This window comes from Mus musculus, chromosome 3 (assembly GCF_000001635.26).
Source record: "Mus musculus strain C57BL/6J chromosome 3, GRCm38.p6 C57BL/6J".
Classification (NCBI taxonomy): domain Eukaryota; kingdom Metazoa; phylum Chordata; class Mammalia; order Rodentia; family Muridae; genus Mus; species Mus musculus.
The window spans coordinates 65,446,159-65,472,387 of record NC_000069.6 but is presented as its reverse complement, the minus strand read 5'-3'; the positions used below and the strand labels follow the sequence as shown (position 1 = coordinate 65,472,387).

Here is a 26,229-nt window from a genome sequence, read left to right as displayed (position 1 = left end):
GTTTCTCAGCAGGGTCCATGACCCCACACAGGTGAAAGCTGCCTCTTTCTGGACTTCTTTGCTGATTAAAAAAAAAATAAAAGCCAGGCGTGGTGGCTCACACCTTTAATCCCAGCACTCAGGAGGCAGAGGCAGGCGGATTTCTGAGTTCAAGGCCAGCCTGGTCTACAGAGTGAGTTCCAGGACAGCCAGGACTGCACAGAGAAACCCTGTCTCGAAAAACCAAAAATAAATAAATAAATAAATAAATAAATAAATAAATAAATAAATAAGTCAGATGAAATGCCTGCAGGAGATCCCCAGTCACAGGTCTGTGAAGCACCTCTCAGTGAACTTTAGGAAGTGCACTGGATAATCTCCAGAGGAAGCCTGTAACGGATGACGACGACGGGGCATCATGTTCCGATTTCTTGCCAGCTGGAGCCTCGGGTTGGCACTGTGTCCTTCCCTTACAGATTGAGATGTGTATGAGGGAGAAGAATAAAAAATATTTTTCAAGTTATTTCTGCTTGAAATTATCTTAATACCATGACAAACAAAACTAGTGCCAATTACAGACTCAATTGAAAACAATATATATGCAGAAAGAAAAGAGGCATTTGTTCTAACTTATCGGTGAAAAAGTTAAGGGTAACAGGCTTAAATGAGTTGTTCACACTCCTGTCACCAGAATAACTCTAGTACTAGACCGTAAATCTTTAACCTAATGAAATGTATCTTTTTTTTTTTCTAAAGTTTTAAACTGTGCACGGTGGTACACGCCTTTAGTCCCAGCACTTGGAAGGCCGAGACAGGCAGATCTTCTGAGAATGAGACCAGCCTGGTCTACAAAGTGAGTTCCAGGACAGCCAGAGAAACACTATCTTAAAAGACAGAAAATAAAATAAAGATTTATTTTATCATGTATATGAGTGTATGCATAGGATATGTATATGTATAGGTATGTATAGGGGGCAGGGTATGTGCATTCAATGCTGCTGTCCCAGAAGGAAGAGATAGCAGATGCCCTTTGGAATAGATATACACTATTGTGAACTTCCTGACATAGGTGCTGGGAATGGAGCTCAGGTCCTATGGAAGAGTAGTCTGGGCCTTTAAACACTCAAATATCACTCCAGTCCCCTAATGTAGTGTATCTTTTCCATAAACATTGCAAAGAGTAGATTAATCTTATACACACATTAGTTTCACTCACCTTAATTAACTGTTCATACAATCACATCATAACTAAATTTTGAATGAATTAGATCCCAACACAACTTTACTTGTATTCAGTCTAAAACCAGGGTTTCAAAGCTCACTTTGAAGAATTGGTATGCTGTAAGGACCTGGGCTTCTCCTTTTCTTGGCTCACTTTGTAGTTGCTCTTATACTGACTGTCCATTTAAATGCTCCTCATGTCTCCACAACCCAAAATTTAATCCACTGACTTGACCTTCAAGACATGCAGGAGCCAGCCACTTCATATCACTATCATTGGTATTGATAAGGTTACATTAAAGGCCCATTAAGGAAAAATTTCTGTTGTTATAGAGAATAGAATCTCTCTGACCTGGGTGGAAACCTAGCACTCCAGTTGGGACAGGTAAATTAACAGGCCAAGGGGCCACCCCTAGGGAGGGAGGCTCACCTTAAGTCATGCAAAAGAAATTAATTATAATTAATCTTCTGATGAAATACTAAGAGACAGGCAGATTTCTGTGTTCGAGGCCAGTCTGGTCTACAGAGTGAGTTCCAGGACAGCCAGGGCTATACAGAGAAATCCTGTCTCGAAAAACCAACGGGGGGGGGGGGGGGGGGGGGGAAAAAGAAAAGAAAAAAGAGATATTATACCTTTTCTTCCCTTAATGAATTCCTGCCCTCACATAGATCCTATCGACCACCATGACTTGCTGTGAGCTTTGGTGGGTCTGTCCACCTTTTTGAGTGCAACTTTCCTGTTTCTTGATTGTTGTTGTTGTTGTTTGAATGTTGGTCAAAACCCAAGTACTTTTCTTGACACTTTAGGCTTCCTTCCTGTTTTTCTAAAGTCCCCGTCTCCACCATATGGCTGCCTGTTGCCAGGAGACAAGCTTCCATGTTGGTAACTCCGGTAGCATAGCTTCCCCCCTTCTCTTTTCCATTCTTTCTCCTTTTCCCTTCTGTTCTCCACTCTCTTCCTCTTAAGGAGTTTACAAGGTTTACAGCTTGCCTCCCTTGGGAGTTTTTCTTTTAGTACTAATAAAATTGACCTTGGGCGTCTGCTTGAGTTCATTCTTACATTCTTTTATCAATGAGATTAAGAAGCCTAAGAGGGGGAACCCCAGTTTTCCTGGTATCATTTGGACATCTAGTCATGGAAGAACTCCAAGATCTGTAACATAATCTCACTGTCTTAGTGGAGCCTGCCACGGGCGTTTTCTATAAGACCAAAACTTGTTCTTCCTTCTGTTCTCTCCAGGCACTGACCTTCTAACATGTTGTATAATTAAACTGTCTTCCCCCCCCTCCCCCAACCCCTCCCCCAACCCCTCCCCATTGTCACTGTTAGCTGCTAAGTAGATGCTTTCAAAAGCCACCTTTGCTCACAGGGACAGACTGCCTTATGGTTTGTTTTTAAAGGGCCTTTCTGTTGCTGTGATAAAAACATCACAACCAAAAGCAACTTGGGGAGGGAATAGTTTATTTTAGCTTACAGTTTATAATTCATCACTGAGGAAAGTCAGATTAGGAACCCAAGGCAGGAGCCTGGAGGCAGAAGCTGTAGCAGAGGACATGGAGGAATGCTGCTTACTGGTTTGCTCCCATGACTTGCTCAGTCTGCTTCCCTATATATCATAGTACCAGCTGCCCAGGGGAGCCACCACTCATAATGGGTTGGGCTCTCTCACATCAATCATTTATCAAGAAAATGCCCCACAGACCTGTCAACCTGCCAATTTGGAAGTATGTTCTCCATTGAGGTTTTATCTTGCCAGATGGTCCCAGCTTGTGTCAAGTTGTCCAAGTTAGCTTTTGTTTCAGGTCAGGGCCCTCCAGGGGAGGCAAAAGCAACTGGTGAGAACTGCTGAGTCATTTCACCCCACCACTTTTCGCTTACCTAGAGTGAAGCTTGGCTCTTTGTAACAGTAAACGTTCTGCCGTAGTTTGAACATACAGTGTATGAAGTATGACCTCAGCTGAACACGCTCCAGTGTGCTCCTCTCCCCTGGAATGAGGAATCTTTTCCTGTATGAGTCTGTTTGCCCAGACACACCACTGTGTCCCTGCTCCTACAACAAACCTTTCTTTGCACCCACTGAGATGCAAACTCATAGCGTTGGGTCACACCAGCTCTTCACCCCTAACTGTCCTGGCAAGAATAAGTTTTAATAAAAATTTACAGAAAGTATCAGTGAAAATTTATAAAAAGGATTAATTTATATTTTTTTGTGTCATTCTAATAGTAACTGGATATTTTAGTCCTTTCATTTGTTGGGTTCTTGGCCATTATCTGAAATTTAAAATTAATGTTAAAAAGCCATCATAATTATATGGGTAACATTTGCATGTATCAAACTCTTTTTTATGTTCACGTAGCAATTTCATCAAGGAGACTATTATGACTCCCATTTTCTAAATAAGAGAAACTACTTGAGACCTATTTCCCAGGCCACATAGGTAGGAAACAACAGAATGAAATTAAACCTAGCTATATTTGATTCCAAAGTCTGTGCTTTTTGCCTTTTTTGGTAACAAGTAATGCTCATATTTCAGTTTCTGGCATGTGAAAGGAAGTAGTGGAGAAAATTGTGTGGGTTTGAGATTAGCACACAGTTCTAGGGCATATTTGCTTCAGGACTCACAACTTTCTTCCCACCTCTGCACCTCCATTGAGACAAAGTTTCTCTATGTAGCCCTGGCTGGAACTCACTCTGTAGACCAGCTGGTCTTGAACTCAGAGATGTGCCTGGTTTTGCCTCCCAAGTGCTAGGACTAAAGGCATGTGCCACCAGTGTGCCTGGTCATATACAAATTTCTTAACTTCATTTATTTCATCTCTGAATTTGGAATCATAGTGCCAACGAAGGATGAATAAGGAGGCAGTGTTTAATATTTTGGCTTTAAACAATATGTTTGCTAAGGGCTGGGAAGAGATTAGGGGTTGAGAGCGTTTGCTGCTCTCTCTTCCCGAGGACCTGAATTTGATTTAAACATCCACACATGGTGGCTCACAACCATCTGAAAGTGCAGTTACAGAGGATATGATATCTGGCCCTTCAGACACTGGCCACACATGCGGTGCACAGAGAAACGGGCAGGCAAACTATCTTTACATATTAAAAAATTTTAAAAATATAAGATATTTGATAAATATCTCTAGAAAAGGTTTGAATGAGCTTATCATTAAAACACACACATACACACACACACACACACACACACACACACACACACACTTTCAGAAACAGAATTCAGAGGAGAGTGCTAGTCCGTTGCTATGGGAAAGCCAGTAGCAGGTATACACTGGGCTTTTCAGAAGCCAGCAGACTTGCTCAAGAGAATGCTGTAGGAGTTGGGCAGGGGGAGCAGTGTTGCAAACCAGTGGGGAGTGAAAACCATATTCTTTTGAAGTTACATTTTGTTCTTACCTCCTACAGGTTGGCTTGCTTATATGTATCCTCCAAACCTCCAAGGAGGCCTTTTTCAGCACTTCATTGACCAAGTACCAGGATGCTTGAAACTTCCTGGAATTGACTCGTGCCATACGTTGTGGTATATGGTGCAAAATGAAAAGAAAAAAAAAAAGCCTCCACCCTCTTTGCCATAGTTCAGAGAGCCTTCTTTAGCAACAAGAGCTAAGGAAGGAAAGAAGGACAGCTTGGCAGTGTTAGGTATAAGGGTTGAGCCAAAGGCTAAGGGGGCTCCTAGGTGAGGCAGCAGCTTAGCTCCAAGACCCCGGTTACCCCTTCAGAGGCCCCAGGGCCTCATGCTTCATCATGTATGTGATCCTGGTACGGGCGGTCGTCATTGACACCTGTTCTTTTCTCTCTAAGCTACCTCAGGACACTGAATATTTTTGTAAAGCAACGACTTCACTATGTAATCAGAACTCATCTGGAAAATATTAGGAAAAAACAAAAAACAAAACTCGATCTAAGTTTGTGGTTTGAATATGGCCAGAACTAAGAGTATGTGTTTGATAAGGATTCTATCCATGGACTTGTTAACTGTTAGACTTTTTGTCTTCTAGTTTATAAACAGTTTCTGATTTTGAGGAAAGTGGGAAAATTTGATGTATAAGGTGCCAGGATCAAATGAAGCTGTGAATGATAAAAGCCTTAAAAAAGAGCAGCTTAGGCAAAGTAAAACTCTATATTCCCCTTCCTTCCTTCCTTCCTTCCTTCCTTCCTTCCTTCCTTCCTTCCTTCCTTCCTTCCTTCCTTCCTTCCTTCCCTCCTTCCTTCCTTCCCTCCCTCCCTCCTTCCCTTCTTTCCTTCCTTCTTTCCCTCCCTCCTTCCCTTCTTTTCTTCCTTCCTTCCTTCCTTCCTTGTTTCCTTTCCTCCCTCCCTCCCTCCTTCCCTTCTTTCCTTCCTTCTTTCCCTCCCTCCTTCCCTTCTTTCCTTCCTTCCTTCCTTCCTTCCTTCCTTCCTTCCTTTATTCTTTCTTTCTTTTTCTTTTTGGTGATTTTTTTGTTTGTTTACTTTTATTGTGTGCATGCATGGTGTGTGTGCAAGTGCACATGCAAGTGCACACGTGTGCACACACACAGACACACACCAGCGAACATGCCACAGAGAACAAGTGGAGATCAGAGGACAACTCCACATGAGGAAACAGTTCTTTCTGCCCTTACATGGGTTCTGGGGCTCGAGCTCGGGTCCCAGGCTTATCTAACAGGAGCTTTGGCCTGCTGAGTTCTCTTACTGGCCCTACTAGGAGCTGGAGCTGCTTCTAGCTGTACCTTTCTGCCATTGTTGGGCTGTGGCAGCTCTCAAATAAATAATTAAAAAAAAAAAAGTCAAGGATGGGCTGTGAGACTCTAGGTCAGTTGGAGTGCTTACCCAAGTGCTGACACTTGCTTGTTACCCCACCACTCCAGAAGTAGAGGCAAGAGCATCAGAAGTTCAAACTCATCCTTGGCTGCAGAGTGAGCTCGAGGACATTAGTGAATCGATTCTGGATTATGTGCATTGAGACTGAGAAAGAGAGAGGCAGAAAGAGAGAGAGAGAGATGAATTTAGAATTTCTAGAAAAACTCAAGAAAGGATCTCTATTAAAAGAAAAATATATCATTTCAGGAGTTTTCAGAGCCTGGATGTTGGCCACACCCAGATAAACCAACATTTCCAACAGTTTGGATATCAATGTACCACTGTGATAGTTTTTACTCCATCCTTATTTAAAAGGTAAGCCTGACTGTATTACTCTGAACTTAGTTCTGTAGTGGCTTCCCCTTTGATTTAGCATGAACCTGAGGAGAAGCAAGCATCTGCTTACAAGAGCCCCCAAGTTATATTCTCTAAAATATAACTGAATTTTCTTCTGATTTGCCATTAGACAAAAAAAAACTTTCCAACCTAAAAATTGTATGATGAAAAGAGCAATATATTTGTCTCCTCATAGGCTCTGCCAGATCCTGACCAATACAGATGCGGGTGCTCATAGCCAACCATTGGACTGAGCACAGGGACCCCTGTGGAGGAGTTAGGGGAAGGACTGAAGGAGCTGAAGGGGCCCCAGTGTAGAGGAATGCTAGGGTGGTGAGGCAGGAGTGGGTGTGTGGGTGAGCACCCTCATAGAAGCAGGGTAAGGGGGGATGGGATAGGGGGTTTGCAGAGAAGAAACAGGGAAAGGGGATAACATTTGAAATGTAAACAAATAAAATATCCAATTAAAAAAAAAGTGCAACGTATTTGAATTCACAAACTCTGCTAATTTCCTTGGGATATGTATTCCATTAGGTATAATTTGCTTGTTTTTGAATTCTCAGAAAATGCAAATTAAACCCATAATGAGCTCCTATGTCTATTAGAAGAGCAGTCCTCCTTCTGAAAAGCAAAAGAAAACAAAGCAAAATCAAGAATTCCCAGTGCACCAAGGACACAGAATTTTCCACACATCTTGGTGAGGATAGAATAGTGTGCAGCCAATTTGGAGGACACACCTACCCTAAAATCCAACTGTGTTACTTGGCCTTTCATCACTAGAACAGAATTCTTAAACTAATCTACAAAACGGGAAGTTGTGCTTTTGTTTCTGAGTCTCCAGGTTCTGTTGACTGGCCTGATTGCCTTCAGAGCTGTGGTGAGCCAGCGAGGGTGTAGGAGTATGTGCCTGAGAGCAAGCTCAGAAAAATGAAGGACATCAAAGACACTGGGCTTCATGTCCTTTCAAAGACATTCACTCCGTGACCTAAAGACCTCCCACAAGGCCCCATTTCCTACTGTCTCACCATCTCCCAATGAGGCTTGTCAGGAGCACAGCCTGGGGGAGGGAGGGTGTTTTGAAGATCAAAACTATAGAACCAGCAGTCCCACTTGTGAGCATTTTACCCGTGGGAATAAAATTGTTTGTGCAAACACTTACTCACACGTGAATGTTTATAGTAGCCTTTCATTAGTGACAAAAGCTAGAAACAACTCAGCTGTCCGCCAACTGGTATATAGATAAATTAAAATGTTGGGACTCTACACAATTGAACATTATTCCGTAACACATAAGAACAAAGTACTGGCACACAACAATATAGCTGGTTCTCTCAATTGCTTTATTTTATGGAAAGAAGGCATCTCCAGAAAGCTATATTTGGCATAATGGAACATTCTGGAAAAACCAACATAGGAATGGAAAACAGTTGACTGGCTGACAGAAGCAGGAGATAATTACAAGGGCCAAGTGTAAAAGGGCATGGGGAATGGCTGTTAAGATGATGAAATGTATTCTACTGAGGTGGTGAGATTGCTTACCTAACCATATACACTTGTGAAAATGTATGGAACTTCATTCTAAAAAGAGCTAATTCTTGTAAGTAAAATTAACACACACACACACACACACACACACACACACAATTAAACTTTTAAGAATAAAACAAGGGGCTGGAGAGATGGAGAGATGGAGAGATGGCTCAGCAGTTAAGAGCACTGACTGCTCTTCCAGAGGTCCTGAGTTCAGTTTCCAGCAACCACACGGTGGCTCACAACCATCTGTAATGGGATCTGATGCCCTCTTCTGGTGTGTCTGAAGACAGCTACAGTGTACGCATATAAATAAAATAAATAAATCTTAAAAAAATATAACAGAACAATAACAACAAAACGAAAAGTAAGAAAAGCATTTAAAACAAGCATTATAGTGTGTGTGTGTGTGTGTGTGTGTGTGTGTGTGTATGTGTGTGTGTGTGTGTGTGTGAGAGAGAGAGAGAGAGAGAGAGAGAGGATGATGATGATGATGATGATGGTTTAGGGGTTAAGAGTGTATATTCCTGAGTTCAGTTCCTAGAACTCATGTGCCTGTAACTCTAGGGATTTAACATTCTTGTCTGTCTCTTGGCATAGCGCACTCGTGTCTCCCCCCTCCCCCAGACAGACAAAGAGACAGAGAAAGATTAGTAAGTGTTCATGCATTTGTTCAGCAATTTTACTACTGAAAATCTCATAAAGCAATAGCGAAGGTAGGAGAGCAGTTTTCTGTATGATGTCAGTTGGCTAGCAGAAATTATTAAAGGAAGCACAAAGCTTGGAACAACCTACATGTCCGCATTAAAGTAACAGTCAGTACACACTCAGACCACTAATAGAGAGGGAGTATAATGAAAGTTAGTGAGGACGTTATTTTTGAGGAGACATTTTTAATACTAGGAAAAGGCTTATGAAATAATGTTGAGTAAAGAGTAGTATAACGGGATGGTGAGATGGCTCAGTGGGTAAGAGCACCCGACTACTCCTCCGAAGGTCCGAAGTTCAAATCCCAGCAACCACATGGTGGCTCACAACCATCTGTAATGAGATCTTACTCCCTCTTCTGGAGTGTCTGAAGACAGCTACAGTGTACTTACATATAATAAAAATAAATAAATCTTAAAAAAAAAAGTAGTATAACAAGCCTACCCTTGGGGCTGACTTGGGGGTTAAAAGCTCTTGCCGCTCTTGCAGAGGACCTGGGCTCAGTTCCTTGCATCCATGTGACAGCTCACAACTGACTGTAGCTTCCATTCTAGGGGACCAACACCCTCTTCTGGCCTCAGCAAACTCCTGTACACCCATGGTGCAAATAAACTCATGCAGGCAAATATACACACACATATTCAATAAATAAATACATATTTTTAAATGTATTTTTATTCTTATTTGCCTCTATTTTTCTTAGCAATATTTTTAAAACTGTGACTCTGAAAAAAGTGGACCGAGGCTAAGAAAATCCAGTGACTGCTCCCAACCATCCCTATAACTGTCCCACAGAAGTATGCAATGATACATTGCAACTTCTCTGGAAACATATTGCCTTTATCTTCCAAAGCTGTAATACTTAGGAACAAAATACAATACCATTCATGTCAGTATTATGTTAGAAGTTTTATTAGGAATTAGATTACAGTTTTTGCATTTATGTAATTTAACTTCAAAGCTTTTTAAAAAAAATATTTATTTTATGTATATGAGAACACTATTGCTGTCTTCAGACACACCAGAAGAGGGCATTAGATCTCTTTGCCGAAGGTTGTGAGCCACCATGTGGTTGCTGGGAATTGAACTCAGGACCTCTGAAAGGGCAGTCAGTGCTCTTAACCACTGAGCCATCTCTTCGACTCCAAAGTTCACAGCTTTTTAATATGAAATTTGAGGTTCTAACATTTATTTTTGTTTTACATGTACTTGCACGGGCCTGATTGTATGTATGTGTATCATTTATGTGTGAATGCCCTTGGAGACCAGACGGCGTCAGATTCACTGAAACTGTAGTTACAGGTGGTTGTGAGTCTCCTGATGTGGATGCTGAGGACCGCATCCATACCCTTATAAGAACAGAAAATGCTCTTAGCCATCTTTCACTGAGCCATCTTCCTGCCCCCAAATTTAAGGTTCTAAAAATGTGCTGTCTAGTAGGGTGGTCACTGGCCATATGTGGCCATTTGAGCTGTTCCCACAGAGCCACGGAGCAGGACAACAGTATAAATACATGCCAAGATCAAGAAAAGAACAGGTAAAAACATATCAGTTATCATTTGTATTGATTGCATTCGGAAATAACATGCATTTCAATAGGTTAGATACAATGTATTCTTAAAGTTAATTTTTGCTTTCCCCCTTTTTCATTGTGGTTACTAGAGAATTTTAAGTTAAAGCTGAACAATAATGCTTTAAAATCTGTTCTCAGTCCAGCCTTTGAGCCTTATTTCTCTCCCCTGTGTTTGCACATGAATAAATAGTATGACTGATTCTTCTCTTTTCCCAAGATAAGATAAACTCACTCACTTCTCCTCCTGCTCAGCTCTGCTCCTCAGGCTGCCGTACCTTGATGCACTTTAGTTCTTGTTAAAGTGTTATTCACCATTTGAGTCCAGTGCTCAAATCCTATACTAATCAGTGATCCTATTCAGCTGCAAGCTAAGGAAACCACATTAAGAGTCTCAGCCGAACAGCCATTTCTCCTCCTGTACCCAAAGGTGGGCAGTGCAGGTAGCAGCTCTCAGACACCTCTCACCTCTAACTAGTCTCTGCTGCATTCTGCTTCACTAGGTTTGGTGTTTCTAACCGAGTTGTAGTCTCAAAATGACGGCTTCATCTCCAGCCAGTAATCTGCATCTTGCAGAGAGGAGAGAGGAAAATGTTGCAGAGAAAGGGAGGCTCCTGAATGATCAGAAAACAGGTTTGTAGAAATTTTCCACAAATTTTCCCCTGTACCTCTTTGATTTGAATCGTGTCGAATGATGTCCCACTTTAAAATAAAGAGGAGAAAATATAGTTCTTCCAGGTTTGCTGTCATTTTGTTGCTATTGTTTGTTGATTTGTCTGGCTTTCTTTTCTTTCTTTTTCCTTCCTTCTCTCTTTCTTTCTTTCTTCCTTCCTTCCTTTCTTTCTTTCTTTCTTTCTTTCTTTCTTTCTTCCTTCCTTCCTTCCTTTCTTTCTTTCTTTCTTTCTTTCTTTCTTTCTTTCTTTCTTTCTTTCTTTCTTGCAAGACTCATAGCTTCAAGGATGTAGTAGCGAGGCAAAGGGGTTTCTGAGTCCTGGCTGTCTACCCTTCCTTGGTTTCCTTAGTCAGAACTGATTTCCCTGGATGGTGCTACATGCGCACAGAAGGGTGTTACTATTTTTACATTTCCTTTCCATGCTGCAAAGGGACTTTCGTTCTCCTATAAGTACCACTTTTCCTTCTGGCAAAGAACACAATAGTTTATCGCACTTTGGATTTTCTTAATTACTATCACATTCCAGTTGGCCTCTGGAGCCTTTTTCTTTATTTCACACAGTGCCTGGAGTCTAAGAGCTTTGCAGAGGCTCAATATTAAGATGTGGGGGGAAAAAAGTACTGGCTTCTGTATATATAAGGAAAATAGTGATATAAAAAAATCAGAAAAGACTTAGCTAAATGTCTACAAGTCATAGTTATATCCAACATATTGAATGTCCACAAAATGTTATCATAGATATACTATGGTATGATCTGGCTTTCATAAATGGACATGATTATACAGAGAACATAATGAAGTAACAATTTTAAGAGATATTTTTTTAGTGCCTTGCCTCTCTGCATATTTTCTAGCCAGAATATCATTTTAAATCTTTCACAGTGCCCGAATTCTAAATTAATAAGCTGGCAGAGCTAGGTCTAAGCTGTTCTGGCTAATGACCTATGAGTAGAAGTGAGCTGGTCCTCTTCTCTCACTGCCTCTCTTAGATGTGAATAAGGAAGGATTTAGCTCTTGTTGCTGCAGGCAGCCAAGCCAATGAAGAACTGGAGGCCCACATTTTGGTCCACAAAGCAAAGACAGGGAAAAAAAAAGACCCAGATCTGTGAAATCCTTTGAATGTCCTGAATTGACAATTCTGACATCCTTCCTTCTGGATGTGCTCTCTCATTATGGCAAATCACACATTCAAGGGATGAATAGATGACTCGGCAGCTAAGAGCTCTCACTGCTGCACTTTATTCTTTTTTAATGAAAAACTATTTTTCATGCAAAGCATATTTTGATCATGTTTTTCCCCTCACCCAATTTCTCCCAGGCCCTTCTCACTTTCCTTCCCACCCAATTTTATGTTCTTTTAAATATTCTCTCTTTTAAACAAAACAAAACAAAGCAAAAAAAAAAAAAAAAAAAAAAAAAAACAACCCCCCACACACACAACCGAAACAGCAAACACACACCAAAACCCTCCAGACAAACAAACAAGCAAACAGAAATTCGAAGCGTGACAAGAATACCACTGAGTTTGTTTTGCATTGAAGGACTACTCCTGAGCATGTGGCCTGCCCTGAAGTGTGATTAATATATCCAGGGAGAGTCCATTGGAGTAAACTGATTTTCTCTTTGCCAGCAGATGATATCAGCTGCAGATAGCTCTGTGGGTAGGCGTGGGAGCCTGTGTCCACTTCCCCTCTCAGCGCCAAGCCCCCCTTTTAGCTTGAACTGTGTAAACCTTGTGTGTGCTGTCACAGCCTCTGTGAGTTGATATGTGTAGCAGGCCTGATGTTGGGAAAACACTGTTTCCTTGAAGCCATTCATCACCTCTGACTCTTACAAGCTTTGTGCCTCTTCTTTCACATAGATCTCTGTGCCTCCTCTGGAGAGCCTTTATAAACACATACCACTTAGGGCTGAGCGTTCCAAAGTCCCTCATTCTCTGTACATTGCTTGTTTGTGTGTCTCTAAGTTAACCTCCATCTACTGCAAGAAGATGTCTCTCTGGTGAGGGCCGAGAGAGACACTGATCTATAGCAGTATGCTATTAGGAGCCATGTATTACCATGTTCGGTTGGCAAACTAACAATATTAGGGTTTTCCCCAGGCCCATCACTTATTTGGTCTCAGATTCTTGGCTATTTTTGCAATGTTAAGTATGGGTTTCATCTCATGGAGTGGGTTAAATCTAGTTAGAAAGCAGTTGGTTACTCCAATAACATTTGTGCTGTGCCACTGTTGTACCAGTATGTCTTGCAGTCAGGTCACTGTAGCAGATCTCAGGGTTTGTAGCTGTGCCCATGGTTATCTTCCTCCTCTGGTAGCCTCAAGACTACCTTCTAAGTACCATGAACAGTACTCAGTCTAGCTAGCCCCTGGCTTGACTTCTCTGTGTTCAATGACATATGCGGGTGTTGTCTTCTGCAGTAGTGCTTTACCATCAGTTTGTGGAAAGCAAGGCTTGGCATAGTCTGTGATGTTTGGGGTTTTCCAATGAGGTTCCTTTGGCTAATGACTCAACAGCCATTAAAGATTTTACTTGGTGGGATAAAATGTCTACATGGGGTTCTCTTATAGTATTTAGTGACTATTTGAATTCCTTTCATATATATATATATATATATATATATATATATATATATATATATATATATATATGTATGTATGTATTTTAGGAAGCTTCTTCAGAATTAGGTTTTCATGTGTTTTTTCAAATGGTCTTTAGTGTTAGTTGTTTCTCCCCACATTTCCTCCTTATCCATTTTCTTGCATCGCCCTCCCTATTTAATCCTCCTGTTTTAGTTTCCCCTTTGTCTCTCCATAACAGTATATTCTCCAATCACCAGCTGTGGACTAAGCACTCAAACACACAAGCCTGACTCAAAGCATGATGGCTCTAAAGGCTGGAATTATCATGCATCTGCAAGTTTTGTTTCTCCTGTGCTCCTCTGTTGGCTCCCTTCCTCCTGTGTCCTCATAGGCCTTTCCTTGTGTAGGCCAGCTTTCAGAGTCTCAGTGTCTGTCCAAATTGCCTTTTCTTGTAAGGTACTAGTTTTTAGTTGATTAAGGAACACTCTAATGGCCTCATTTAAACTTAAATCACTTATTTAAAGGCCCTGTCACATCCTGTACTAGGTTCTAGGAGATTAGGCTTCAACTAATGAATTCTGGAGGGAAGCAATTAATCTCCTAACACTCCAAACTGTTACCACAAGGATGGATCTTAGATTATGACCCACAGTTCCCGATTCCAGCTGTGCTTTCTTTATCAAGATGAAAGGAATACTGTCTGTCCTGCAATCTCAGCGTGGGTTAGAAGAACTTTCAGCAATAATAAAGCTAGCATTTAGTAGGAAGTGGAGGTGGAGATGAGAGTCATCAGCAGCAGAACTGGGAGGCAGGAACCGGAGCATTCCAGTGTGACTCAGCTCTGTGAGAACCCAACTCTACAGAGTGCGAGCTTTTATTTTAGTATTCGGAAAATGTAACATCAACCTTATGATAGACAGAATTGCTGTTACCGATAGACAGAGGTTAACAAATGCCAGTGAAGATTCAGGCAAAGAGGAAGCCTTATTCACCTATCCCCTGGAATGGGAGAAGATATTTGCAAATTGTATGTATGATAAGGAACTAAAGTCTGGCACATTATTTAAAAAGTCTATGACATTAACAAGGAACCCAATTAAAATAAGGGCAAATGACTTGAATAGACATTTAGCCAAAGAACCTTTACAAATGACCAACAAACATGTGAAAAAACGTGAAAATTACATAATATAATATTCACAAGAGAAAAACAAATCAAAACCACAATTAGACACCATCCACACCTATTTGAATAGTCACTATCCAAAGAACAGAAAATGACTAGATCTGTCAATAATATAGAAGAATTGTTGCCTCTGTTTACCATTGTAGGAATGTAAAATTGTGTAGCTTTTATGGAAAGCAGTATGAGAGTTCTTCAAAAACATTAAAATAGTACTACAATATGATTGGGTTATTTCACTTCTGGGTGTACAGTCAAAAGAATTCAAAGCAAGTCTCAAAGAGATATTTGCATTACATAATTATCATAATAGCCCAGAGGTAGAAACTCCTCAAATGTTCACTGGCAGATGAATGGATAAAGATGTGGTATAGACATACGAAGAATGGGAAGGAGGCTCAACTGTTAAGAGTGCTTTTTGTGCAAGCATGACTTTAGTTTCAATCTCTAGCACCCAGGAAAAAGGTAGGTTTGGCTGTGTGTGCCTATAGCCTCAGAACTGGACACAGAAGGCCAGTAGAGCCTAGAAACTTGCTGCTCGTCAGCCTAGCAAAAGGGGGGACTTCAGGTTCAGGGAGATACCTTGTCTTAAAATATAAAGTAGAGAGGAATGGTAGGGGACACCTGAGGTCCTCCGCTGGCCTCTGTATGTGTTTACAGATGAATAACACACACACACACACACAATTTTAAAACATTTAAAAATTAAAAGACCTCTGTGTTGTTCATGACAGTATAATATTTCTTTAAAAAAAAAAAGAAAAAAGGAAAAGAAATGTGTCACCTGCTACAGACTGGGTAAACGTTGAGACATTATACTTAAGAGAATAATTCTCACAAGAGGACAGTGTCAGTGTATTACTGCTGCTCAGATGAAGGCTGACAAAATCACACAAGCTGACCCTTGACAGGTGGTGGTTTAAAGCTGTGTGTGTGTGTGTGTGTGTGTGTGTGTGTGTGTGTGCGGGGGGTGGGGGGGTGTCTGTGGCTGGGGAATACATATTTAGCAAGCATGGAGTTTCTCATTGTCACAGGGTAGGGGTTGGCAGGCTTGCACATGTGGGGCAAACACTCCCCTACTGAGCTGCAGCCAATCCAAGAAGGTCAGTTTTGTAAGATGAAAAATTTAGAAGGATCGTCTAGTAATACATTTGTGTGACTGTGCAAATATTGAAACGAGCCCTTAAAAATAAGTTGCTAAATCTAATGTTGTGTCCTCGACCTCAATAAAAATTTTAAAGATTAGGTCACACAACTCTGGTATGTTCTGATTTACAAACACGTATATTCAATTACTGGCAGTGTACAATGGAACTGTTTAAATACGACTGAGATTATGAAAAGAATTTTCCCTCTGCATTTTTTCCTTAAAGAATTTTAAGTGAAATTAGCAAGTTTATATATTGAGTTCTGAGAATAGTGTCAGTATTAGTGTTCAAATGAGGGATTTGTTCTTGCCTATCAAGTGGCCAGAAGTCAATACTCAAGTGGGTGAACTTTGGCAAACTGAGAACTAGCAGCTGCCCTGGGGCTCCCTCCCCACTGAGCACAGATCCCTCAGTGCAAGGAGATGCAGTCCTGCTTTTTCTCAGGAGTTGGCATCCTGCCTGCCCCCTCCCTTAGCGGAGTGTAGGCAAAGTTCTTTTATTTTGTACTTTCTCCCGGGAACAAAGCACGTCCTCCTGCCTGTTTTGAAAGCAGAGGCCCCGAGCCCCTGCACAGGGAGAGCTCAGTCTTGGAACATTGGCTTGAGCAGTGTGCAGCCAAGCCATCTGTTCCCAGTCCCCACAGTTTCTAAGCACAGGCAGTGCTTGCTGGTCCTGGCCCGCAGGCCCCTGGCCGCTGTTGAAGTGTTTCATCTCCAGTATGGAGCCATTTGAGTTGATTGGAAACATCTCCTTACCCTCCTACTCCCCGCCCAGAGCATGTGCCCTTGACTCTGATAATAGTCTTGGAATTATTGCACGATCAGCAGGTCCCAGCGTCCCATCCCGGGTGTTTCATCCTGCCAGCCATTCAGGGAGGAGCAGCAGTGAGGTTGCCTGTGCCCGGATCCAGGCCCAGCACTGCTTCAGAAAGGATTTTACACTTCGCTTACAGTCTAGAGCTTTCTGGAATTGTTTAATGATCGTTTTCCACTAATTTTCGCCTCCTGCAGTTTTCCTCATGTAGAGCTGAGGTTGTCATTACATCCCAGCAAGATCCGGGAATCGTGCAGGAAGTAGATCTAAATACTATCAACTTCCCTTCTGGTGCAGGAAGTAGACATAGGCCTTCCTTCCAGTCTTCCTTCACAGAAAATTCTAGCCTCTGCTCTGACTCGTCTTCCCCCAACCTCTACACCCCACCCCCACTCCTATCCCCACGCCACGCCTCCACCCCTGGCAAAGAGGTGGTAGGTTCTGTGTCAGTTAAGACTGTGGCAGGGGCCGGGTGAGGTGGTACACACTTTTAATACCAGCACTGGGGAAACTGAGATCAGGAAAGCAGAGGATCTCTGAGTTTGAGGTCCACATAGCAAGTTCTAGGACAGCAAGAACTACTGACTTAGTGAGACCCTGTGTCAGTGATCCTGTACAGGCTGCTGTAGTTATCCTATAGGCAAGAGTCCTCAGAAGTGAACTGCACCTCCCTCCCACCCCCCATCTCCTTGGATCATGGGGACGATGATAACAGAATATCACAAGGGAAACACTTTTGCTGAATCACAGACAGCTTTACAGAGTTTGGGAAATATTTGACTTTTGAGTTACAAAGTAGGAAGATTAGATGAAGGCACAGCAGATTAAACTCTTCTGTGGGAAAATGTAAGCTCCTGTTTGTGTTCAGTTGTTTGTAGTGTCTTGATTAGACTCAACATCCACTAATCTTTTTACTCCCATAATTACACAGTTACAATTTACCTGTATTAGTCATATGAATTACAGCATAAATGTCAGATACGTTGTATAAAAATTAAGTATGGATTTGTGAAGTGGAAATTTCTGGTTTCTTCAGAAACTCAGTTGTGCCATGTGATGGTTTTTCTGGAAGCTGTTGTGTGAGAGGATGTTTGGCTGAAGCAGACGCTTTAGAGGTCGCTTGATGTTTGGGAAGAGTGTGAGTAGAACCCCACAGACAGCGAAAGGATGCTCTTGCATGGTGATGCCATGCGAAGCTTCTCTGGTCTTCACTTTGTAGAGAGAAATGTGCTAAAGAACTTCTCGTGGTATTCCAGCTGATTCTTGCCACTCCCAATGACTCATGCAGATTTGGCTGAGCCTTGTGGTTTCTGCTGGATCCGGCTGCTGCTACAGTTTGGTGTTTGCTATTGGACTGGACTTCTGATATCCTGACAATGAAGATTAGAATTGCCCCAAAGAACTACTTCTAAACAGGTCCATAACCTCACTGTCGTATTAACCATCTTTCTACCCTAACCTCTGGTTGGTAGGCTAGAAAAGAAGTTAATGTGTCCAAGAACCCTAAATAAAGTATGTTTAGAAAAATCTAATCCCACATATTTGGTTTAAAGTCATTTTGTTTGCTTTTATTGCTGTGTAGTATGGTGATCAGAAGGAAATATTGCTCGAAAGAATTAGAACAATAGGGGATGGGAAAATAGCTCAGTCAGTAATATTTGTTACACAAGCATGTGGACCTGAGTTCAAATTCTAAGAACCCAAAGCAAATGGTGGTGTTGGCATGGAATTGTAGTGCAGGGGAAATGGAGATAGCTTGAACCCTAGAGCTTGCTGGCCAGACAGGCTACCTTAATTGGTTTTAGGTTCTAGAAAGACACTCTGCCTTAAAAATATGGTGGACAGGGCAACTACTGAAGAGTAACACCTGAGACTGACCTCTGGCTCCACACATGCATGAACGAACACACACACACACACACACACACACACACACACATTGAGGGGAGAGCAAGTAGAAACTGTTGATATGGTTGATTCTGAAGGATTATTTGTAAGGAAAACAGATCTATAATCATGTGCAGAAGAGATTTGGTCATTTCCACTTTTCTACCTCATTAGAAATTTCATAGGATGAAGTGAGATAATGAAGGCAGTTTGAGTGTCAGCTGTGTGTAGGATGCCGTTCTGGTTGCCTACTGCACAAACTTTTGTTGAAAGAGGCACCTGCCTGCTTTACACAGTGTGAGGTGGCTGAACATAGGACTGGACAGTTGAGGTTGACGGTGGTTTATTGGTTGTATATATAGTTTTGGGAGGGGTACTTCCCCCCTACCCCACTCACATTGGATCACAGGGAAGCTGCACTCCAGAATAGAGCAAGCCAGCATGTGCTATGAGAAGCAAGATTTTCTTGAGGGAAATATTAAAAAGAATGGCATATTCCCGTACTACACCCTGCTATTCTCCGTCCCGGCAGTCTCACCAGCCAGTTCTTATCTCATGGAGACTTTCTGACTCAGAGCTCCAAAATCTCTCCACCCAGCTCGCTAAGTTCCCATTGGCAGGTCTCTACCATGCCAGCCCCATGCTACAAAACCTCCATGGCCTTTGTGGTGCACATTAGGCAAACCCGCTTTGCCGCTGTACCTTTGTCTCTTGAACCCAGTCAAACCGCCTTGTGAAGGGAAATGCCACACAGACTTAGTTCAGAAACAATGGTAACTCAATGTAAGCCCTATAAAATCTAAATCCTGGCGCATCCACCATTGAAACCAGGAGACATTAGCAGCTACATCTTGTCCTTACACTATCCCTGTCCAAAAAGTCCCTAATTCTCTCCTGCTTCCTCTCTTGTCCAACCTGGAAGTCCTGCCTACTCACCCAGTGATTGATTATCATTAGGGGATGGTTCACCAGGAGTCACCTGAGTATATGACTCATTCATTCCTTGTTCCAAACAGGCCCTCTGGGCAAGCAGAATTAACATCAAAATACAGGCAGCACCAGGGCCATGCACAAAACTTCCCCCTTTCTGTTCACTTAAAAGACTCTTTTACCTCAGATATAAATCGAGCACAACTATTACCATTTTGTAATTTATAAAGTACAAGATAGACCTAACACTCAGTCCAACATTTTTTGTTGATAAAATAGAATACTGTCATCTGCCCTAAATTAAAAGACTAATAATTCTACACCTTACTTATGTCCTGGCTTTAGATTGTAAGCCATCTGAAAACCATCCTCTCAAATCTGTTCTCTCGATGTAAATAGCTTGGGTTGGCTATGAGACTATAAGTAGTCTTCCAACCCCATCAGAAATCTGAGAATGACCAACATTATCTGAAGATATAGGAAGCCTAACACAGCTTCCAGAACTGAGACAAATTGTAGAGACAGCTGCCTACTTATACAGCCCCAAGTGAGACAGGAAATTGGAGCATCAGTCGTCAGCCTTCTGGCCCAGGATCATCTGATAGGCCTTTGAAAAACAGAAATTATGAAGGACTAACCTATTCTGACTCATCAGCACTAAGCTGTCCTAACCTTTATCTTGTGTCCACTCAAGGAAGGTACAGGTCTGCAGGAGAGATAGGCAATTTCTGCTCAGTGACCACCTAGCCACAATGTACCACCTCCAGCTTTCCCAGTAACTAAGGGCTGGGTGACCCTGGCTCCTGATGTAACTGGCTTGTTTAAATAATTTTATGGGTTTGTAGGGATATAAAATCCTGTTAGGCTGAGGATCATGTAACATGTAGCAGATTCAGTGGATAAGGGATCAAGGCAGATAGGAGTCTTTGTCCAGATGACAGTTCCATCTCTGGTAAGGGCACAGAATCTCCAGTGAGGCTTTTGGAGTCTCTGTGGTGCGTCCAGCTAACAGAGGATATTTTAGACTTTTACACTATCAATATTAAAGAACAGGGAGCCGCGGGTTATAGTCTAGACAGAGCCAAGTCCAAGAGTCACACCATATACACTATTCATTAAAACGGCACAGAAATTACATCAAGAAAGTCTAATCTCAAAGATCAGAGTTCTCTTGGGATGAATGCCAAGTTTCTAAGGAACCCGATCTTTGTTGAGAAGTTCATAAAAGGGCCTAGGGAGATGGCACTATTAGTGAAAGTTTTAGCATGCAAGCATGATGAAGAGAGTTTGGATCCCTAGGACCTACATAATAGCCAGTTGGCCTGTCTGTAATGCCAATGCAAGGGAGGTAGAGACAAGGAATCCCCAGAGACAGCTGCTTATCCAGACTAGCCAAGATAGTGATCCCTGGCTACAGGGGAGAGACCCTGCCTCAATATGTAAGGTCGGCAGCTGTAGAGGAGACAGCTGTCATCAACTTTTTTGCATGTTTATGAACATATATGTGTACCCACACACATTTGAACATACATGTCTAAACAAGTTGTTTTTTTTTTTTTAAGGGGCACATAAAGGCCTGGAGGAGAAACAAGTCAACAACTCCAAGACCAAAAGCCCCCTGAGGCCTAAAGACAGTAAGTCCGGAATCCCAAAGGCTGTTAGCCATTAGCTTAATATCGTCTGATCCCAAGCCCAGGAAGCATGCTCCAGCCAGCAGCACTAGGCACTCAGATTTGTCCAGCAAAGGGTGAGAGCAAGGCCCTATCCAACACCCAAGTTGGGGTGGGTTTTTTAACAGAAAATTATTTAAGAGAAAGTATATTTAAGAGAAAATATTTGGGCTCAGGGTTTCAGAAGTTTCAGTTCAGGATCACTACTTGACTCTGTTGAGGCAGCATATTTTGGTGGAAATGTATGGCTGAACAATACTGCTTGCCCCTTTCACAGTGGGAGAGTGTCCTGGGGTGGGGACTAAAGGGTCCCACTGAACCTTTGAATAAAGGTTTCTGATTGACTGAAGACATATGATTAGAACCTACCTCTTAAAGTTTCTATCACCTCCCCATGATGTCAAGCTGGGACCAAGTCTTTAACACATGGACCTTGGGGAAATATTCTAGCTCCAAATGGAAGCAGCTACATGGCAGAGACTCCTGTCTGGCAATGTGAAAACAGAAGGACTGGCATGATCACCTGTGCCGGTGGGTGCCAGTGGGGTTCTCAGAGCAGGATCTGAGGCAGCAAAGGAGGAAAGCCATAGTTCTTGCCTGTAATGACCTTGTTTTCTCTAGGCTGGAGGGAGAATAGGGCTTGAATGTGTAGGGTGTAATGTATGGCTCTGTCTCTAAGCAGCAGGGGATCAGAATATAGAGGCAATTAGCTGTATTAATTGGATCACAAAGATTTCACTAAACAATATGGCATGTGGAACATGGCTACACCATCAAGGGTGGTTTAGATGCAAACCTGGGGAAGCTGAGTGCTGGGCAAAGCATTTTAGGGAAGAACCAAAATTAAAAGCAAGTTCCTACTGATGTTTAAAGAGTATCCAATTCTTTATTCAACATACAATAATTAAGATCTGATCCCTATTAATAGTGAACTGTGGGCAGCATGTGGGTGGAGCCTGCCAACCATAGGTGGCTTCAAATGTGGATACAATTTTCAATAAAATGGAACAACTAGTGGGATAATAATATTTTCAACTTGTAATTTTAATTGCTGTAAGCACCTTTAGGTATAGAATATATTATGTATTTTAATATATAATAACTTTAATATTATATGTGTTCATCTACCCACCCATCTATCATCTGTCTGTCTGTCTGTCTGTCCGTCCGTCCGTCCATCCATCCATCCATCCATCCATCCATCCACTGGTACTAGGAATTGAATGCAGGGCTAACACATACTAGGCAAACACTTTACCATTGATGTACAAGTGGGTTGTACGTTTTTTAGTATTATGATTATTTTTGAGACAAGATCTTTTTAAGCTCATCAAGCTAGTTTCAAGCTCATTATAGAGCCTAGACAGACCTCTAACTTGTGATCCTAGTCCCTCAGTCTCTCTAGCAGCTGAAACTACATTTTAAAAATGTACTAGGACCCTAAAGAAAGAGAAAATTATCTGGGGATACATCACAGTTCAGTGGCTTAGCATTTGCTTAGCATAATCTTGGATTCAATCCCTTCTGCTCTACCATTCTCTGCTTTCATACAAAGAAAACAAATGGCTTTGGAAGCTCGTAATTCCTGGAGGCCATTAGCCAGCCTGTGCACATGGCCCCATCCTACCTGTCTGTCTGTCTTTTCAGGGCTCATCCCCAGACTGTCCTGCTTGGAGCATGCTGAGAGCACCTCCATTTCTGCACTCCTGGAGCACTGGAGCTTGTTCTTTCCTGTGGAGTATTTGGTACTTAATGCTCCAGCCAACTGAGCTACCAGAGTGTATGGCAGCCACAAAGAGAAAAATGAGCCTGTAAATTACTGAAGGAGCGCTATGTTCCTTCCAGGACAGGGTGGTCATTTTCCAGTTGTCCAGCTCCAGTATGTACCCTTGAAGATATTTATCAGAGACTTGGTTCACCTCTTGTACTTGGCAACCACAGAGAAAGATGCCTGCCAGCATGCCCTCAGGTTTGTGCTAATTTTGTATCTCAAATAGCCTCTCCTGACAGTGAGGATAAAAGGGAAGTTCTTGGTCTCCAGGAAATTCACTATGACTTGAATATTCTTCCTTAGTGAGCTGTTGTGTGAGATATACATGTATATGTATGTATTTATGTTGTTTGTTTGAGACAGAGTCTCTAGCTCTAGGCTGAAATCCAACTCATTTTGTAGCTAAGCATAATCTTGAACTTCTGATTCTCCTGTCTCTACTTCCCAAGGGTTGCGATTGCGGGTGCACACTACCACACCCAGCTTATGCAACACTGTACATAGTGCTCAGAAGAGAACCCAGGGTTGTATGTATACTAAGCAAACTCTATCAACTGACCTACATTTCTGACCTTATTATTATTTATTTGTGACACCAAATAGTTTATCTGGTAAAATATAAAGAGAAAAGAAAATGTACCATTTCTTCAGGAATCAACAATAATAATAACAAAGGAAACAAAAGAAACATATATATAATTACTCCCAAATGATGACAACAAACCCCAAAAGGTACAAGTTGTTTAAAATTTCCACATCAAGAAATAAACTTGTCCTAGGATAGGTGGCTATAGAGATGAGTCTGAAGGGTTCTAGCACAACAGAATTAATAGTTTGTGGGTTAACATGCTTAAATATCACATAGTCCTTTCTGGGAACTGCTCACAGAATTTAAAGGCAGCTATGACCATTTTGTGATGATCTTCTGGATGACGGCCTGAATCTCAGGAAATCCTGAAGTATAAACTAGATCCATTAGAAGAAAATTGTGTAGATCCTAGAAGTGATAATGAATTTGACTGTAGCCTTACTAAGAGAAGAAATATCCAAAGTCTGGTAATGAATCGGCAAAGTATATAATGTCCTAGAACATTTGTAGATGCAACATCTCAGATGTAATATTCCCAACTGGAGATTATTTGGGAAATGTATTTAACAATCACAAGACTGAGACAAATTGCCACTTATATGCTAGAGAAACTCTGACCTCACCTTTGGACTGTTGTTTTCTTTAGATCCTTGAGTTGCTTTTAACCATAATCTGTGTTTAAAACCCACTAATCCTAAAACAATGCTTTAGGAGACATGGACCTTAGAATGCCTGTGCACATGCTCGTGTACACGCACACACACACACACACACACACACACACACACACACACACACACACACACACACGATAATTAGCAGATTCTCAGTATTCACATAATGTAGGACTCTAGAGGCCCCTATTTTGGGATCTGGGTATATTGGTGCCACAGCTTTCTCTCAAAGGGCTGAGTGTCCATTTGATCAGGGACATTCATCAGGTCCATTCCATCTAAGACTAGAAAGTACTTTTGTTTTCTATTTCTCTGCCACGCACCAATATGTTCTCTGTAGAATGCAAGGCAGCTGTGTAGAAGAACTATATAAACATAGTGCACATGTAACTTTACCTTGGTTTAGTCAATTGACTTTGCATAACTTTTGTTGTTTAGCTAGGTCCACAGAACCAGGCTAAAGTGAGTAGAACATTCTTACTTGGAAAACAGTGAAGGTGATGTCAACAACTTAATAATCCAAATAAGCAATATTTTACTATAATTAAAGAAAAACATGGCTTGTGCGCCAGTTGCCTAGTTTTGTAAATAAAGTTTTATTGGGACCAGGGTGAGAATCAGAGTGAGTCAATGAATAATGAACTGTCATACAAATGTTCTTATCTGTAGTTTTCTAAGTGTTTTCATTATGATTTGTAGCAGTAACTTTAAAAAAGCAACTGCCCCAAGTTGTCTTAGATGAAGAGTATCAGTTGCTGTCTGCACAAGGTAGATGCCACTCCTCAGGTGTGAGTGGCCCTTTTTTTCTTTCTCAAGTGTGAGCAGTATCCTCTGTTTCTCCATCATCTTAACTTTGTACTCATAGCCAGCTTGATCCCACCACAAGTGCTCATTTCTCTCTCTCTCTCTCTCTCTCTCTCAAGATTTATATATTTTGAAATATTCTTTCTTCACCTTTCTAATTATTAGAATAAATCTAACTAGGATGTTTAATTTTTAAAAAAAAATCCACATTTTATCTGGGTTTGAAAGAATGTTTAATAAACAATCTGTATCAACAGTGTGACCTGTGCCAGTTCCTAGGCCTGGGGCTTACTGACTGTGTTACACCTTGCCTTCCACTGCATAAGGAAGCATCACGTAATCCCCCTTGCAAGCTACAACTCAGTGTACATCCCACAAGTGAATGTGGCACACATATGCATGCACACACATATGGGCACATGCATATGACACATACATATGCACACATAGCACACTATTATGCATATATGCACATACACAGTATACCTCCAGCACATACATCACACATCACATATACACTCTACATATATCCCTTATAAACATACATATACTACAGATGCAAATGCATACATACAAATATACAAACATGTGCAGAGACACACATCATATACACACATATGCACACATGCATGCCTACAAACACACCACACTCACATACCACACACATGCATGAACACGAAGGTGTAAACAGTCACCATATAAACACACAGAAACACATGCATATACATGTGAAAATACAGATACACATGCATACACAGAAACATATGCACACACATACCACACATGCATGCACACATATACTACCACCCATATTCACACATATATACAGAAACATATGCACACAAATGCACATACACACAAAGATACATGCTCAGACACATGCACATATGCAATTATTACACACCCTACTATACTTACATACATGCATACACACTCATACTCACCTAACATATCACATACACATACATACCCACATAACATGCACATTTTCATGTTTTGGTGTGTGCTTACACATACATACACATTCATATACACCTAGCCACACAAATACCACAAAAACATATATACATACATGTATACATAACCACACCACACACATATACACATAATACATATATACACATCCCACACACATAGACATTCATGCACACATGTGCATACACACAACAAATATGTACATATACACACCCTATACAAACATCACACACACATACACATAGGTACCTATCCAAACACACATGTACTACACTTCAGACACACATATACATGCATGCACATATATGTACATATACATACATATAAACCAC

The 26,229-nt window shown here is 41.4% G+C and overlaps 1 long non-coding RNA gene across 2 annotated transcripts in view; it reads right to left on the bottom strand.

Moving 5' to 3' along the window:
- Gm34576 overlaps nucleotides 1-22,956 on the bottom strand; it is a 30,378-nt gene extending 7,422 nt beyond the window's left edge. Inside the window, exons 1-2 of one of the 2 annotated variants that reach the window (XR_867344.3) lie at nucleotides 22,712-22,956; nucleotides 6,024-6,158 (exon numbers count right to left, since the gene is read on the bottom strand). This is a non-coding gene — a long non-coding RNA (predicted gene, 34576). Of the gene's footprint in view, nucleotides 1-6,023; nucleotides 6,159-10,436; nucleotides 10,971-22,711 lie in introns of those variants that run through there. The other variant, XR_867345.2, reaches the window with a different exon arrangement.
- Nucleotides 22,957-26,229: the final 3,273 nt, after the last annotated feature.